We start from the raw sequence: 18,198 nt of genomic DNA on the forward strand, positions 1-18,198 counted from the left end.
TTGATCCAAGCAATTTTTCAAAGCTGATACATTTTTTTGAACCCTCCGACTGTGGCATTATTCTGGAAAATTTGGCTTCTTCTTAACTAATTGTGTTGCACCTGCTTTTCACTCTCCTATTGCTTTCTTTCATACTCTGATTAAAGCCTTTCTTCCTACAATATTATTTGATAGGTCAATAAATACAGGCTTTGGCATAATAAGTAAAATATTCCACAAATAACCTTCTCTAACTTTTTTCACTTTGATTGTGAATCTGTAATATCTCCTTCATATGCACAATATTAGAGGTATTCTGTGTAGAAAATCATGTTTGTATGCTGAGGATGTCCCGAATAATAGTTGGAGTGTGGTATAGTATAAAGTGCACTTTTTAATAGGCCATGACAGACTCTGATGCTTATACAGTCATAAGGTATATACTGTTGCAAGGAACAGCTGAATCAAAGTAATCAAGTTTCAAAAATATACAGGATATACCACAGACATATGAACTCCTGATATCTAAAGACAGTTAATATAACAGGAAAATCAAAGGTCTCAAGTTATCCACTAGTGCAAGTACGCAGGTAAATTTCTGTATCTGTTTCTCTTTTGTAACCAAGGGGTAGATTTTCCTGAGATGATGTATTGATTTCCCTAAATGTCACACGACTCCTCCGAACAGGTACTTAGCAATGAACTGAAATGAATAACAAGTATGATAATAATGCTTGTAAATTAAAAATAAAATAAAACTATAAACAACTGTTTAATTGTTGATTGAATTTTGCCATTAATGGTTACATGCTACAGTAATTGCTGCTTGACAAATTCTTTCATGATATAGATATCTGTGTCTGTTAATTACATCTCGATTTTTCAGAGACCCATTAGTGGTATGGTGCAAACATTTGTTGCTACAACAATTCTCAAAGTGGCTGATGTAAAATTTTCAAAATATCCGAGATTCCATAATCTCTGTCACAAGCTGAGGCTTGAATATTGTAACTTCTTTTCAGAAGAAACTGCCCAGCATGACTGAGGCAAAGATTACCCTTCAAAATCTGATAACTGTATTTCGCATGTGTTGACAGTGCCTGTACATGAACTATGAGCCAAGCCTTAAGAGCATGGGGACTATGAAACAATCAGTTTCGTTGCAGCTTTCCACTTGCTCTGTCTCCTGTCTGTTAAGAAGAACTAGTCTATGGGGGGAGGGCGGCAATGGGGGGAGGGTTGGGAGGGGAACACCCATAAGGAAGGGGAGGGGGGAGGGGGATGTTTGCCCGGATACCGGGAAAGGGAATAACACTCGAAATGTATATAAGAAATACTCAAGTTAATAAAAAAAAAAAAAAAAAAAAAAAAAAAAAAAAAAAAAAAAGAAGCACTGTTCTTTTATTTAACACCATTCAGTCGGGCTTTGGCTATATCCAGGACCAGATAGGTCCTGGAATATAGCCAGTAGCCTGACTGATCAGATCTCTCCGTGCAGACAAATTTATATGCTTTCCTTACCTCTGATTGCGGGAAATTCTGTATTCAAATAGAGAATGGAATTTGATCCAATCAGTAGAGAGATTCATAGTAGGCATTGGCATTCTAGGCTACTGTTACCTTGGAGATCTCCATCCGTGCTGCTGATTCATACCACACTCCCCCCTCCGTGACTTTTGGAAATGAAGAAGAACCAGAACCGACAGTGAATGGCAGAAAAAATATGTTTTTAACTTTCGTCTACATTATCCAACTAAAAAAAAAAGCAAGTCAGTGGAATGCTGCCAATGTATTTATTTCTAGATACTGCCTCCTGGATCCACTAGTTTGCCAGAGCTGTGATATTTCTTTTTTAACCCAATATCTGTGACATTATAATGGCAATTTTTGCTTCTTGCTAACTAATTGTGTTGTGACTGCATCTGCCTCCACAGTTGCTTTTGTAGTATGCTCTGATCTAAGCCTTTCCTAGTAAAATAATATTTAATAGTTTAACTTCAAACATGTCTTGAAATACTAAGTGCAATATTTCACTCAAACTTCTCTGCCTTATTCAGTTTGCATGTCAGGCTGGAATGATTAATTCATATGCATAGCATTAAGGACATTCAGTGTTGGAAATGATGTTTGTATGGTGTGGATATCACCATAAAAAGATGGTGTGTGGGATAATATAAAGTGTATTTGTAAATACACCATGAGAGATTCTGATGAATAAACAGTGTTAGGTGTTTAAAACTGCCAGAAATAGCTGAATCAAAATAATACTGTTTCATAAAATCCAGAATATACCACAGACTCCTGATCTCTTGATTTCTAAAGACAATGCAAATACCAAGAAATGCATGGTTCTCCAGATAACAAATAGTGCAATGTCACAATGTTAATTTCTGCCTCTGTTACTCTTTTGCACAATATGTAACACCAAGGTGGAGATGTTCCTGAGATGATGTATTGATTTGCCTAAAGTGACACAATTCCTCTGAAGAGGTACAGAGCAGTGAACTGAAATGGAAGGACAATCATTCTCAAGATTCTAGTAAATTAAACATCAATTAACACAGTAAACAACTGTTGAAATGTTGATTTTGCTTTGCCATTAATGGTAAAATAGTACTAGCATTGCTGTTCCAAGAGTGCTTCATTTTTAGGTATTGATATCTGTTCCTGTTAATTATATCTGGATTTTTCAGAGTACATCATGTGGTTATGGTGATGACATTTGTTGCCAAAGCACTTCTCAAACTGGCTGGTGGAGGGAGTACAACATATCAGACATTAGGTACTCTGTGTCAGGACATGAAACTTGAATTTTGTATCTTCTTTGCAGAAGACACTGTCCAGGATCACTGAGGCAAAGATTACCTTCAAAATCTGATACCTGAATTTCACCCATGGTGACATTCACTGTGCAGGAACTATGAGCCAAGGAATCAGAACACGGAAACTCTGAAACAAACAGTCAAATTCTTTGTAGTTTTCTACTTGTTCTGTTTCTGGTCAGTTACAAAAGCACTCTTCCTTTTATTTTACAACATACAGAGAGGCTTTGGTTATACAAAGGATGGCATGATTACTGGAATATAACCAGTAACCTGAGTAATTAGATCTGTACCTGGAGATGAATTTATTTGCTTTCCTTGTATCTGATTGCTGGAGATATTGTATTAAAATAAAGAATGGAATTAGATCCAGTTAACAGAGAGATGTCCTATGTAGGCTGCTATTTCCTTGGAGATCTCCATCATAGCAGCTGATTCATATTACACATAAAATAATCGCCAATGAATTGCAGAAAAATGTGTTTACCTTCTCTCTCCATTAAGCAAAAGAAAAACAAGTCAGTGGAACACTGGAAATGTATTTATTCCTGGATCCTGCAGCCTTGATTCAAGTAATTTTCCAGAGCTGCCATAGTTCTTTCTTAGCCCGCTATCTGTCACATATTTCTGGCAATATTTGTTTTTTCCTAACTAATGGTGTTGTGTATGCATCTCCTTCTCCAATTGTTTTTGTTTTATGCTCTGATTATACCCTTTCCGAGTACAATAATATTTAATAGTTTATCCTCTAGTATGTTTTGGAATACTAAGTGCAACCTAAATACTCTTTTCCACCTGTACTCACTTTGCATGTGTGTCTGAAATGTGTAATCGTATGCACAATATTAAGGAGAATTAAATATTGTAGGTGATGTTTATACACTTTTGATGTTCATAACAGTAAATGGTGTGTCAGGTAATATTAAATATATCTGTAAATAGACCATGAGTATCTGTAATGCATATACTGATGTGAGGTGTTTCCTACTGCCAGGAATAGCTGAATCAAAGAAATACAATTTCATAAATATCCATGTTATGCCACGCAAACCAGATTTCTGGATCTATAAGGACAGCAAAAATTATAAGAAAAGTATAGGTCTCTAGTTATCCACTAGTTCATGCTCTCAGTGTAAATTACTATGCCTTTTTCTCATTTATACAGTATGTAATACCTAGCTAGAGATCTTCCTGAGATGATTCACACCTTTCCCCAAAGTGCATATGTAACATCTTAACAGGTATTTAGCAATGATCTGAAATGGAAACACAAGCGTGTTAAAGATCCTAGTAAGTTAAAAATAAAATAATACTATAAACAACCATTGATTTGACTTTGTTTTGACATTAATGGCAACATACAGCCCACATTACACCCCCCCAGGATTCCTTTATTTCTGGAAGTTTTTATGGTTATCTGTTTCTGTTAATTACATCTTGCATTTTGAGAGACACCATGATGGTATGGTGAAGACATTTGAAGCCACAGCAGTTCTCACAGTGGTGAATTTAAAGATTTCCAAATATCAGACATTCCATAGTCGCTGGCACAAGCAGACGATTCAATATTATATGGTCTTTGCAGAAGACAATCCCCAGAATGACTGAGGCAAAGATTACCATTCAAAATCTGATACCAGAATTTCACATGAGATGACAATTCCTGTTTAGGAACAATGAGCCAAGGAATCAGAGAATGGAAACTCTGAAACAGACAATCATTTTCTTTGCAACTATTCACTTGTTCTCTCTCTTGTCAGTTATAGACCCATCCTTCCTTTTATTTCACACCATTGAGTTGGGATTTGGTTATACCCAGAACTGGACAAGTCCTGGAATATAACCAGTAGCCTGACCAAACAATTCTGCCCGTGCAGATGAATTTAATTGCTTTCCTTGCAACTTATTGCTGGAGAATCTGCATTCATAGAGAGAATGGAGCTAGATCCAATTAGAAAAGAGAACAGGCATGCGAGGCTGCTGTAGCCCTGGAGATCTCCATTTTTGCTGGGTAATTCATTCCACATTTGCAACTCCCTATGTTCCTGGAATGAAGCAGAGTATTTGATAGTGGATGGTAGAAAAAATGTTTTTATTTCAGTCTCCATTAACAGAAAAACAAGTCAGTGGAACACTGGCAATGGATTTATTTCTGGATCCTGCTGCCTCGATCCAAGCAATTTGTCACAGCTGCACTATTTCTTTTTTAAACCACTGAGTGTGACATTATTCTGGCAATTTTTGCTTTTTGCTAACTACTTATTTTATACCTGCATCTCCCTGTCCAATTGCTTTTATTATATGCTCTGATTATAGCCTTTCCTAGTACAATAATTTTTAACAGTTTAACCTCAAACATGTTTTAGAATGCTAAGGGCAATAATCAATTCATAAACTTCTCCACCAGTCTTCAGTTTGTTGTGAGTTTGCAATTTCTCATTCATGTACACAAAATTAAGGAGAATTCAATGTTGAAAATGATGTTTGTATGTTGTGGCTATCCCCAAAGTACATGGAATATGGTATAATATAAAATATATTTATAAATAAACATGAGAGTTTGTGATGCATGTACTGATGTAATGTGTTTACTACTGCCAGGTATAAATACATAAATGTAATACTGTTTCATAAATATACAGGATATGCCACAGAGTCCTGATCTACAGCTTTCTAAAAACAGTGAAATTTTCAAGAAAACTATAGGTCCCTATGTCTCCTCTATTGCAAGGTCATGATATAAATTACTGTGTCTTTTTCTCTTTTATACAGTATGTAATACCAAGGTGGAGATCTTCCTGAGATGATGTACTCATATCCCCCAAGTGCACACAACTCCTCTGAACAGGTACTTAGCAATGAACTAAAATGGAAGAACAAACACGCTAAAGATTCTAGTAAATTAACAATAATATATTACTATAATTAATTTTGTTTTGCCAATAATGGTAAAATGGTACCAGCAAAAGTGCCCCAAGAGTGCTTCCTTTATGGATATGGATAACTGTGCCTGCTAAGTACTTCTGGAATTTTTAGAGACCCACGGTTGTATGGTGAGGACATTTGGTGCCACGGCAGTTTTAAAAGTGGGTGAGGGAAATATTTGAATACCAGAAATTGCATATTCTGTGTAACAAGCTGAAGCTTGAATATTTTCTCTTTTTCGCACAAGAAACTGCCCAGCATGACTCAGTCAAAGATTTCCCTTCAAATTCTGTAACCTGAATTTCATGACTTGTGACAGTCCCCGTCTGGGAACCAAGAGCCAAAGATTCTGAGCATAGAGGGAAAAAAGGAAGCAGAATCTCTGCTGATGTCACTGCTCCCTGTCAGTATAGAAGTCGTCTTCCTGTACAGCCACATACAGTTGGGCTTTGGGTATACCCAGGACCAGATAAGTCCTGGATTCAGCCAGGAGCCTGACTGCCCAAATTTATCCCTGCAGACAAATGTATTTGCTTTCCTTGTGTCTGGTTGATGGAGTTTGGTTATTCAAATATAGAATTGAATCAGATCCAATCAGGAGAGAGATCTCATATATAGGCACGGACATCAAAGCCTGCTGTAATTTTGCGATCTACATCTATGCTGCTGATTCATACTCACACCCTCCTCCCTGGGTACCCTTAGGGAAGCAGAAATATCGAAGGTGGATGGCAAGAAAAACTGTATTTTCCTATTTCTCTAAATATTGATCAAGAAAAAACAAGTCTGTGGAACCCTAGCCACCTTCCTATTGTTTTGACTCCTTCAGCCTATATTGAAGGAGTTTGGCAGAAGAGCTCTGATTCTTTTTTAGCCCACTGACTGTGATATTTATCTTACAATACTTTCTGCCTGCTGAATAATTGGGATATGCCTGGGTCTTGATTTCCAATTGCTTCTGCTGTACGCTATAATTCTAGACTTTCCAACAAAAATAGTTTCTAATAGTGTATCCTGATAAAAGATGTATAATACCAAGTACAATGCTCTGCCCATGCCCAGCTCAGTATATCGTCAATTTGCATGTTGGTTGGAATGTCTCCTACATCTGAACAATATGAACTGCAATTCAGTGTTTAAATGATGTTTATATGCTGTGAATATTCTCAACAAAAATGTTTTGTTTGTGTATATTTAGTATGTGGTTATTAGTGTCCATGCCATTTATTGACACATATAAAATAATAAGGTGATTAAGACTCTCTGGAATATCTGAATCAGAGTAATTCAGTTTAAAAAATATACAGTATATTCCAGAGAAAACTGATTTCTAAGGACACAATTCAAATACTAGTAAAAACATACGTCTAGAAGTATCTTCAAATACAAGGTTAAAGTTAATATCGCAGTGATCATTTTTTATTTTTACTGGATGTATTAAAACATTGAGATCATCAAAATATGATGTACTCATTTCCAAAAAAATTCATGACACTTTGAATTGATACTTAGCAAAAAAACTCCCTTGGCAAAATTATCACCTAATAAATTTAGAAATTGAAAAGAGTAACAGTATTAACAATGGTTGTGCTGATGGATGTCTTTTGCCATTAATGCCAACAAGCTACAAACATTACTGTCCCAATAGTGCTGTGTTTCTGAGTACGGTATGATCTGTCTTCAGTATTTTCATAAGCTCCATGGTGGATTGTTGAAGATTTTGCTGCCACAGCACTTCTCACAGTGCCCGATGTAAAGATTAGAAAATATCAGAAATTCCAAAGTCTCTGTCACAAGCTGAAGATTGAATCTTCTTTCCTCATTGAGGATGAAAGCATGTTTGAGGCAGAGATTTCCCTTAAAAATCTGATACCTGAGATTGATATGTGGTGACAGTCCCTGTACTGGAACTATGAGCCACCGATTCAGAGCATGGAATGTATGAAATAAACAACCACTATCTTTGCAGATTGCCAATTGCTCTCTCTCCCGTCATTTCCAGAAGCATCCTTCCTTTTATTTAACACTGTGCCGTCAGGGATTGGATATTTCCAGGGTCACACAAGTCCTGGAATAGAACCTGTAGCCTGAATGATAATCCTGTCCCCGCAGACAAATTCATTTGCTTTAGCTGGGTCTGATTGATGGATATTTTTATTTCAAATAGAGAAGGGAATCAGTTCCAAATACTGCACATGATTCCTCTGAACAGGTGCTTCACAGTGACCTGAATTTGAAGAAGCATGCTAAAGATTCTAGTAAATTAAATATAAAATAACACTACAAACTACTGTTGAAATGTTGATAGTGTTTTGACATCAATGGTTACATGCTCACAGCATTAATACCCCGGGAGAGATACATGTTTTTACATAGATATCTGTGTCTGTTATTTACGTCTGGATTTTTCAGAGATCCACTGGTGTTACGGGAAAGACATTAGGTGCCACAGCAGTTCTCACAGTGCTTGATGTAAGATTTCAAAGTATCAGACTTTCCATAGTCACTGGCACAAGCTGAAGATTCGATTTGGTAGCTTTTTTGAAGGAAACACAGCCCAGTATGAACAGAGAAGAGATTACCCTTCAAATTCAGGTAACTGAATTTGACATGTGATGGAAGTACATGTACAAAAATTGGAGCCAAGGACTCAGAGCACAGAGGCCACGAAACAATCAGTGTCTCTGCAGCTTTCCACTCGCTCTGTCTCCTGTCAGTACAGACGCATTCTTACTTTTATTTAACAGTCGGGCTTTGGTTATACCCAGGACCAGAGAAGTCCTGGAATATAACCAGCAGCCTGACTGATCAGATCTCTCCCTGCAGACAAATTTATATGCTCTCCTTGTCTCTGGTTGCAGGAGATTCTGTATTCAAATAGAGAAGGGAATTAGTTCCAATTGGAACAGAGATCTCATATGTAGGAATGGGCATGCTAGGCTGCTGTTACCATGGAGAACTCCATCCATGCTGGTGATTCAGAACACACTCCCACCTCCCTGACTTCTGGGAAGGAAGAAGAAGAATCGATAGTGGATGGCAGAGAAAAAAAATTTTTACCTTTTGTCTACATTATCCAACAGGAAAACAAGTCAGTGGAATTCTGGCAACGTATTTATTTCTGAATCCTTCTGCCTCGATCCAAGCAATTTTTTCAAAGCTGCTATATTTGCCTTGGAACCCTCTGACTGTAGCATTATTCTGGAAAATTTTGCTTCTTGTTAACTAACTGTGTTGTGCCTGCTTTTCACTCTCCTATTGCATTTTTTCATGCTCTGATTAAAGCCTTTCCTCCTAGAATATTATTAGATAGGTCAATAAATACAGGCCTTGGCATAATAAGTAAAATAATAACTAATAACTTTCTCTATCTTTTTTCAGTTTGATTGCAAATCTGTAATATCTCCTTATATGCACAATATTAGAGTTATTCAGTGTAGGAAATCATATTTGTATGCTGAGGATGTCGCCAATAATACATGGAGTGTGGTACGGTATAATGTGTACTTGTTAATAGGCACTGACAGTCTCTGATGCATATACAGTCATAAGGTATTTACTGTTGCAAGGAACAGCTGAATCAAAGTAATTAAGTTTCAGAAGTATACATGATATACCACAGACACATAAACTCCCGATCTCTAATGACAGTTCATATAATAGGGAAATTAAAGGTCTCAAGTCATCCACTAGTGAAAGTAAGCAGGTAAATTTCCGCATCTTTTTCTCTTTTGTTCAATATACCAAGGGAGAGGTTTTCCTGAGATGATGTATTGATTTCCCTAAATTTCACACGACTCCTCTGAACAGGTACTTAGCAATGAACTGAAATGGATAACAAGTATGATAATAATGCTTATAAATTAAAAATAAAATAAAACTATAAACAACTGTTTAATTGTTCATGAATTTTGCCATTAATGGTACATGCTACAGGTATTGCTGCTTGACAAATTCTTCATTTCAGGATATAGATATCTGTGTCTGTTAATTACATCTCGATTTTTCAGAGACCCATTAGTGGTATGGTGCAAACATTTGTTGCTACAACAATTCTCAAAGTGGCTGATGTAAAAATTTCAAAATATCCGAGATTCCATAATCTCTGTCACAAGCTGAGGCTTGAATATTGTAACTTCTTTTCAGAAGAAACTGCCCAGCATGACTGAGGCAAAGATTCAAAATCTGATAGCTGAATTTCACATGTGTTGACAATGCCTGTACATGAACTATGAGCCAAACCTTAAGAGCATGGAAGTTATGAAACAAACAATCAGTTTCGTTGCAGCTTTCCACTTGCTCTGCCTCCTGTCCGTTACAGAAGCACTGTTCTTTTATTTAACACCATTCAGTCGGGCTTTGGTTATACCCAGGACCAGATTAGTCCTGGAATATAACCAGTAGCCTGACTGATCAGATCTCTCCGTGCAGACAAATTTATATGCTTTCCTTACCTCTGATTGCTGGAAATTCTGTATTCAAATAGAGAATGGAATTTGATCCAATCAGTAGAGAGATCTCATATGTAGGCATGGGCATCCTAGGCTACTGTTACCTTGGAGATCTCAATCCATGATGGTGATTCATACCACACTCCCCCCTCGGTGACTTCCGGAAATGAAGAAGAACCGACAGTGGATGGCAGAAAAAAATGTTTTTACCTTCTGTCTACATTATCCAACAACAACAACAACAAAAACCAAGTCAGTCAGTGGAATGCTGCCAATGTATTTATTTCTAGATACTGCCTCCTGGATCCACTAGTTTGCCAGAGCTGTGATATTTCTTTTTTTAACCCAATATCTGTGACATTATTATGGCAATTTTTGCTTCTTGCTAACTAATTGTGTTGTGCCTGCATCTGCCTCCCCAGTTGCTTTTGTAGTATGCTATTATCACAGCATTTTCTAGTAAAATAATATTTAACAGTTTAACTTCAAATATTTTTTAAATACTAAGTGCAATATTTCACTCAAACTTCTCTGCCTTATTCAGTTTGCATGTCAGGCTGGAATGATTAATTCATATGCATAGCATTAAGGACATTCAGTGTTGGAAATGATGTTTGTATGGTGTGGATATCACCATAAAACACATGTTGTGTGGGATAATATAAAGTGTATTTGTAAATACAGCATGAGAGATTCTGATTAATATACACTGTTAGGTGTTCAAAACTGCCAGGAATAGCTGAATCAAAGTAATGCAGTTTCATAAAAATCCAGAATATACCACAGACTCCTGATCTCTTGATTTCTAAAGACAATGCAAATAACAAGAAATGCGTGGTTCTCCAGATAACCAATAGTGCAATGTCACAATGTTAATTTCTGTGTCGGTTACTCTTTTGGACAGTATGTAACACCAAAGTGGAGATCTTACTGAGATCATGTTTTGATTTGCCTAAAGTGACACGATTCCTCTGAACAGGTACATAGCAGTGAACTGAAATGGAAGGACAATCATGCTCAAGATTCTAGTAAATTAAACATAAATTAACACTGTAAACAACTGTTGAGGTGTTGATTCTGCTTTGCCATTAATGGTAAAATAGTACTAGCATTGCTGCTCCAAGGGTGCTTCATTTTTGGATATTGATATCTGTTCCTGTTTATTATATCTGGATTTTTCAGAGTCCATCATGTGATTATGGTGATGACATCTGTTGCCACAGCACTTCTCAAGGTGGCTGGGGTAAAGATTTCAACATATCAGACATTACATACTCTCTGTCAAGACATGAAGCTTTAATTTTGTATCTTCTTTTCAGGAGACACTGTCCAGGATCACTGAGGCAAAGATTACTTTCAAAATCTGATACCTGAATTTCACATATGGTGACATACACTGTGCAGGAACTTTGAGACAAGGAATCAGAACATGGAAGTTATGAAACAAACAGTTAATTTCATTGCAGCTTTCTACTTGCTCTGTTTCTGGTCAGTTACAAAGCACCCCTCCTTTTTACAGCATACTGAGAGGCTTTGGTTAAACACTGGATGGCATGAGTCCTGGAATAAAACCAGTAGCCCTAGTAATTAGATCTGTACCTGCATATGAATTTATTTGCTTTCCTTGCATCTAATTGCTGGAGATCCTGTATTAAAATAGAGAATGGAATTTGATCAAGTTAGCAGACAGATGTCCTACATAAGCTGCTATTTCCTTGGAGATCTCCATCATAGCAGCTGATTCATATAAAACATAAAATAATCGCCAGTGGATGCCAGAAAAATGTGTTTACCTTCTCTCTCCATTAAGCCACAGAAAAACAAGTCAGTGGAACACTGGAAATGTATTTATTCCTGGATCCTGCAGCCTTGATTCAAGTAATATTCCAGAGCTGCTATAGTCCTTTTTTGCCCGCTGACTGTGACATATTTCTGGCAATATTTGCTTTTTCCTAACTAACGGTGTTGTGTATGCATCTCCTTCTCCAATTGTTTTTGTTTTATGCTCTGATTATACCCTTTTCTAGTACAATAATATTTAATAGGTTATCCTCAAGCATGTTTTGGAATACTAAGTGCAATCTAAATACCCTTTTCCACCTGTACTCAGTTGGCATGTGTGTCTGCAATATCTAGTCGTATGCACAATAATAAGGAGAATTCAATGTTGTAGGTGAAGTTTGTACACTTTTGATGTCCATAACAGTACATGGTGTGTCAGGTAATATTAAATGTATCTGTAAATAGACCATGAGACTCTGTAATGCATACACTGATGTAAGGTGTTTCCTACTGCCAGGAATAGCTGAATCAAAGAAATACAATTTCATAAATATCCATGTTATGCCACAAAAACGAGATCTCTGGATCTATAAGGACAGCAAAAATTTTAAGAAAAGTATAAGTGTATAGTAATCCACTAGGTCATGCTCACATTGTAAATTACTATGCCTTTTTATCATTTATACAGTATGTAATACCTAGCTGGAGATCTTCCTGAGATGATTCATAACTTTCCCCAAAGTGCATATGTCACCTCTTAACAGGTACTTAGCAATGATCTGTAATGGAAACACAAGCGTGCTAAAGATCCTAAAATTAAAAATAAAATAATACTATAAACAACCATTGATCTGACTTTGTTTTGACATTAATGGCAACATACAGCCCACATTACTCCCCCAGGATTCCTTTTTTTCTGGAAGCTTTTATGGTTATCTTTTTCTGTTAATTACATCTTGCATTTTCAGAGATGCCATGATGGTATGGTGAAGACATTTGATGCCACAGCAGTTCTCATAGTTGTGAATTTAAAGATTTCAAAATATCAGGCATTCTATAGTCCCTGGCACAAGCAGACGATTCAATATTATATGGTCTTTGCAGAAGATGCTCCCCAGAATGACTGAAGCATAGATTACCATTCAAAATCTGATACCAGAATTTCACATGAGATGACAATTCCTGTTCAGGAACAATGAGCCCAAGGAATCAGAGAACAGAACTCTGAAACAGACAATCATTTTCTTTGCAACTTTTTACTTGTTCTCTCCCTTGTCAGTAATAGACCCACATTCCTTTTTTTTTTCACACCATTGTGGCCGTTTTGGTTATACCCAGAACTGGACAAGTCCTGGAATATAACCAGTAGCATGACTCCTCAATTCTGCCCCTGCAGATGAATTTATTTGCTTCCCTTGTAACTTATTGCGGGAGAATCTGCATTCAAACAGAGAATGGAATTGATCCAATTAGAAAGGAGATCTCATAGGTGAGCACAGGCATGCTAGGATGTTGTCGCCTTGGAGATCTCCATTTGTGCTGTGTAATTCATACCACACTTGCCCCTCCCTGTCTTCCTAGAATGAAGCTGAATATTTGATAGTGGATGGTAGAAAAAATGTTTTAAATTCAGTCTCCATTAACAGAAAAACAAGTCAGTGGAACACTGGCAATGAATTTATTTCTGGATCCTGCTGCCTCGATCCAAGCAATTTGTCAGAGCTGCACTATTTCTTTTTTAAACCACTGAGTGTGACATTATTCTGGCAATTTTTGCTTTTTGCTAACTAATTATTTTATACCTGCATCTCCCTTTCCAATTGCTTTTGTAATAAGCTCTGAGTATAGCCTTTCCTATTACAATAATATTTAACAGTTTAACGTCAAACATGTTTTAGAATGCTAAGGGCAATAATATATTCATAAACTTCTCCACCTGTATTCAGTTTGCTGTGAGTTTGCAATTTCTCCTTCTGGTACACAATATTAAGGAAAATTCAGGGTTGAAAATGATGTTTGTATGCTGTGGGTATCCTGACAATTTCATGGTGTATGGGATAATATAAAATATATTTGTAAATAGAACATGAGAGTTTGTGATGCATGTACTGATGTAATGTGCTTACTACTGACAGGAATAGCTGAATAAAAGTAATACTCTTTCATTAATATACAGGATAAGCCACAGAATCCTGATCTACGGCTATATTAAAATAGTGCAAATTACAGGAACACTATAGGTCCCTATGTCTCCTCTATTGCAAGGTCATGATATAAACTACTGTGTCTTTTTCTCTTTTATACAGTATGTAATACCAAGGTGGAGATCTTCCTGAGATGATGTATTCATATCCCCCAAGTGCACACAACTCCTCTGAACAGGTACTTAGCAATGAACTAAAATGGAAAAATGAACACGCTAAAGATTCTAGTAAATTAACAATAATATATTACTATAAACAACTGTTGAATTAATTTTGTTTTGCCAATAATGGTAAAATGGTACCAGCAAAAGTGCCCCAAAAGTGCTTAATTTTTGGATATGGATATCTGTGCCTGCTAATTACTTCTGGAATTTTTAGAGACCCACGGTTCTATGGGGAGGACATTTGGTGCCACGGCAGTTTTAAAAGTGGGTGAGGGAAATATTTGAATACCAGAAATTGCATATTCTGTGTAACAAGCTGAAGCATGAATCTTTTCTTTTTTTTGCACAAGAAACTGCCCAGCATGACTCAGTCAAAGATTTCCCTTCAAATTCTGTAACCTGAATTTCATGTGTTGTGACAGTCCCTGTCTGGGAACCAAGAGCCAAAGATTCTGAGCATAGAGGGAAAAAAGGAAGCAGAGTCTCTGCTGATGTCACTGCTCCCTGTCAGTATAGAAGTCGTCTTCCTGTACAGCCACATACAGTTGGGCTTTGGGTACACCCAGGACCAGATAAGTCCTGGATTCAGCCAGGAGCCTGACTGACCAAATCTGTCCCTGCAGACAAATGTATGTGCTTTCCTGTGTCTGGTTGATGGAGTTTTTGTATTCAAATAGAGAATTGAATCAGATCCAATCAGGAGAGAGATCTCATATATCGGCATGGACATCAAAGCCTGCTGTAATTTTGCGATCTACATCTATGCTGCTGATTCATACTCACACCCTCCTCCCTGTGTACCCTTAGAGACACAGAAATATCGAAGGTGGATGGCAAGAAAAACTGTATTTTCCTGTTTCTCTAAATATTGATCAAGAAAAAACAAGTCTGTGGAACCCTAGCCACCTTCCTATTGTTCTGACTCCTTCTGCCTATATTGAAGGAGTTTGGCAGAAGAGTTCTGATTCTTTTTGAGCCCACTGACTGTGATATTTATCTTACAATACTTCCTGCCCGCTGAATAATTGGGATATGCGTCTTGTTTCCCTATTTCTTCTGCTGTACGCTATAACCTAGACTTTTCAACAAATATAGATTCTAATAGTGTACCCTGAAAAGAGATGTATAACACCAAGTACAATGCTCTGCCCATGCCCAGCTCAGTATATCATCAATTTGCATGTGGTTAGGAATGTCTCCTACATCTGAACAATATGAACTGCAATTCAGTGTTTAAATGATGTTTATATGCTGTGAATATTCTCAACAATAATGTTGTGTTTGTGTATATTTAGTATGTGGTTATTAGTCACTATGCCATTTATTGACACATATAGAGCAGTAAGGTGATTAAGACTCTCTGGAATATCTAAATCAAAGTGTTCCCGATTCATAAATATCCAGGATATACCAAGGAAAACTGATATCTAAAGACAGAATGCACATAACAGGAAAGTCATAGGTCTAGAGGTATCTACAAATACAAGGTCACAGTGAAAATTACAGTGATCATTTGTTCTTTTACTGCATGTATTTCAAGGTTGAGATCATCAAAATATGATGTATTCATTTCCATAAAAGTTTCATAATACTATGAATTGATACTTAGCAAAGTACTCCCTTGGCAAAATTATCACCTAATAAATTTAGAAATAGAGAAAAGTAACACTATTAACAATGGTGTACTGATGGATGACTTTTGCTATTATTGGCAACCAGCTACAGACATCATTGTCCCAAGAGTACTGTGTTTCTGTGTATGGTAGGATCAGTCTTCAGAATTTTCATAAGCTCCTTAGTCGATTGTTGAGGACATTTGCTGCCACAGCACTTCTCACACTGGCCGATTTAAAGTTTAGAAAATATCAGATATTCCAAAGTCTCTGTCACAAGCTGAAGATTGAATCTTGTTTCTTCATTGCGGATGAAGCTGCAAAGTATGACTGAGGCAGAGATTGTCCTAAATTCTGATACCCGAGTTTGACATGTGGTGTCAGTCCCTGTACCGGAATTATGAGCCGCCAATTCAGAGCATGGAAACTATGAAATAAACAACCACTTTCTTTGCAGGTTTCCAATTGATTTGTCTCCTGTCATTTACAGAAGCACTCTTCCTTTTATTTAACACCATACAGTCAGGTTTGATTATTTCCTGGGTTACACAAGACCCGGAATATAACCTGTAGCCTGATTGATAATCCTGTCCCTGCAGAAAAATTTAATTGCTTTAGCTGGGTCTGACTGATGAATATTCTTTATTCAAATAGAGAAGGGAATCAGTTCCAAATACAAGAAAGACCTCATATCTGGACATGGTCATGCATGGATATGGTAAACATGGACATCTCTAAGTATGCTGCTAATTCACACTACAGGCCAAGTCCTTGGCTTCCCAGACAGAAGTAGAATATTAGATATTGGATGGCAGAAAAAATTTGTTTCTACCTTCCCCTTGTATTACCCCACAAAAAAAGTCAGTGGAACTCTGGAATGTATTTATTTCTGAATCCTACTGCCTAGATCCAAGAAATTTATCAGAGCTGCTATATTTCTTTTTGAACTTACAGACTGTGACATTACTCTGGCAAATTTTGCTTCCTTTTAGCTAATTGTGTTGTATCTGCATCTCTGTCCCCAATTACTAGTGGTGTATACTCTGTGTATACCCTTTCCTAGTGAAATAATATTTAATAGATTAACCTCCAACAGGTTTTGGAATATGAAGTGCATTATTTCACTCATAAACCCTCTACTGGTATTCTGTTTGATTGTAAGACTGGAATGTCTCTTCCATATGCACAATATGAAGGAGAATTCAGTGTATGTATGCTGTGGATATACACAAAATTACATGGTGTATGGGATAATATAAAATGCATTTCCAAATAGTCCATCACAGCTTCAGAAATATATACAGTTGTACAGTGTTTAATTCTGTCAGGAAAAGGTGATTCAAAGTAATATATTTTCCTAAAACTCCAGTATATACCAGAGACACCTGATTTCCTGATTTCTAATGATAATTCAAATAACAATTTAATCATGTCTCTTGTATCTATTAGTGTGAGGTCACAATGTAAATTACTGATTGCTTCTCTTTTTTATACTGTATGTAATGCCGAGGTGGAGGATTTCTTGACAGGATGAATGGATTACTGTAAATTGCACAAGATTCCTCTGAACAGGTGCTTCACAGTGACCTGAAATTGAAGAAGCATGCTAAAGATTCTAGTAAATTAATGTAAAATAACACTAAAAACAACTGTTGAATTGTTGATAGTGTTTAGACATAAACGGTTACATGCTGACAGTATTAATACCCCCAGGAGAGCTACATATTTAGACATGGATATATGTGTCTGGTAATTATGTCTGGATTTTCCAGAAATCCACTGGTGTTATGGGAAAGACATTTGGTGCCACAGCAGTTCTCACAGTGCTTGATGTAAGATTTCAAAGTGTCAAAAATTCCATAGTCACTATGGCAAGCTTAAGATTGATTTTTTTAGCTTTTTTTGAAGGAAACAAAGCCCAGTATGTCCATAGAAGAGATTACCCTTCAAATTCAGATACCTGTATTTGACATGTGGTGGCAGTACATGTACAGAAACTATGAGCCAAAGATTCAGAGCACAGAGGCTACAAAACTATCAGTTTCACTGCAGCTTTCCACTTGCTCTGTCTCCTGTCAGTACAGACGCATTCTTCCTTTTATTTAACAGTCGGGCTTTGGTTATACCCAGGACCAGATAAGTCCTGGAATATAACCAGCAGCCTGACTGATCAGATCTCTCCCTGCAGACAAATTTATATGCTCTCCTTGCCTCTCTGATTGAGGGAGATTCTGTATTCAAATAGAGAAGGGAATTAC

General features: G+C 36.8%; 1 non-coding gene across 1 annotated transcript; it reads right to left on the bottom strand.

The window, feature by feature from the left end:
- Positions 1–8,466: 8,466 nt before the first annotated feature.
- On the bottom strand, positions 8,467–8,537 carry Mir344b-3 (microRNA mir-344b-3). Its single transcript, NR_128701.1, has one exon. It is a non-coding gene; the product is annotated as a microRNA mir-344b-3 (primary transcript).
- Positions 8,538–18,198: the final 9,661 nt, after the last annotated feature.

This window comes from Rattus norvegicus, chromosome 1 (genome assembly GCF_036323735.1).
Source record: "Rattus norvegicus strain BN/NHsdMcwi chromosome 1, GRCr8, whole genome shotgun sequence".
Classification (NCBI taxonomy): Eukaryota; Metazoa; Chordata; class Mammalia; order Rodentia; family Muridae; genus Rattus; species Rattus norvegicus.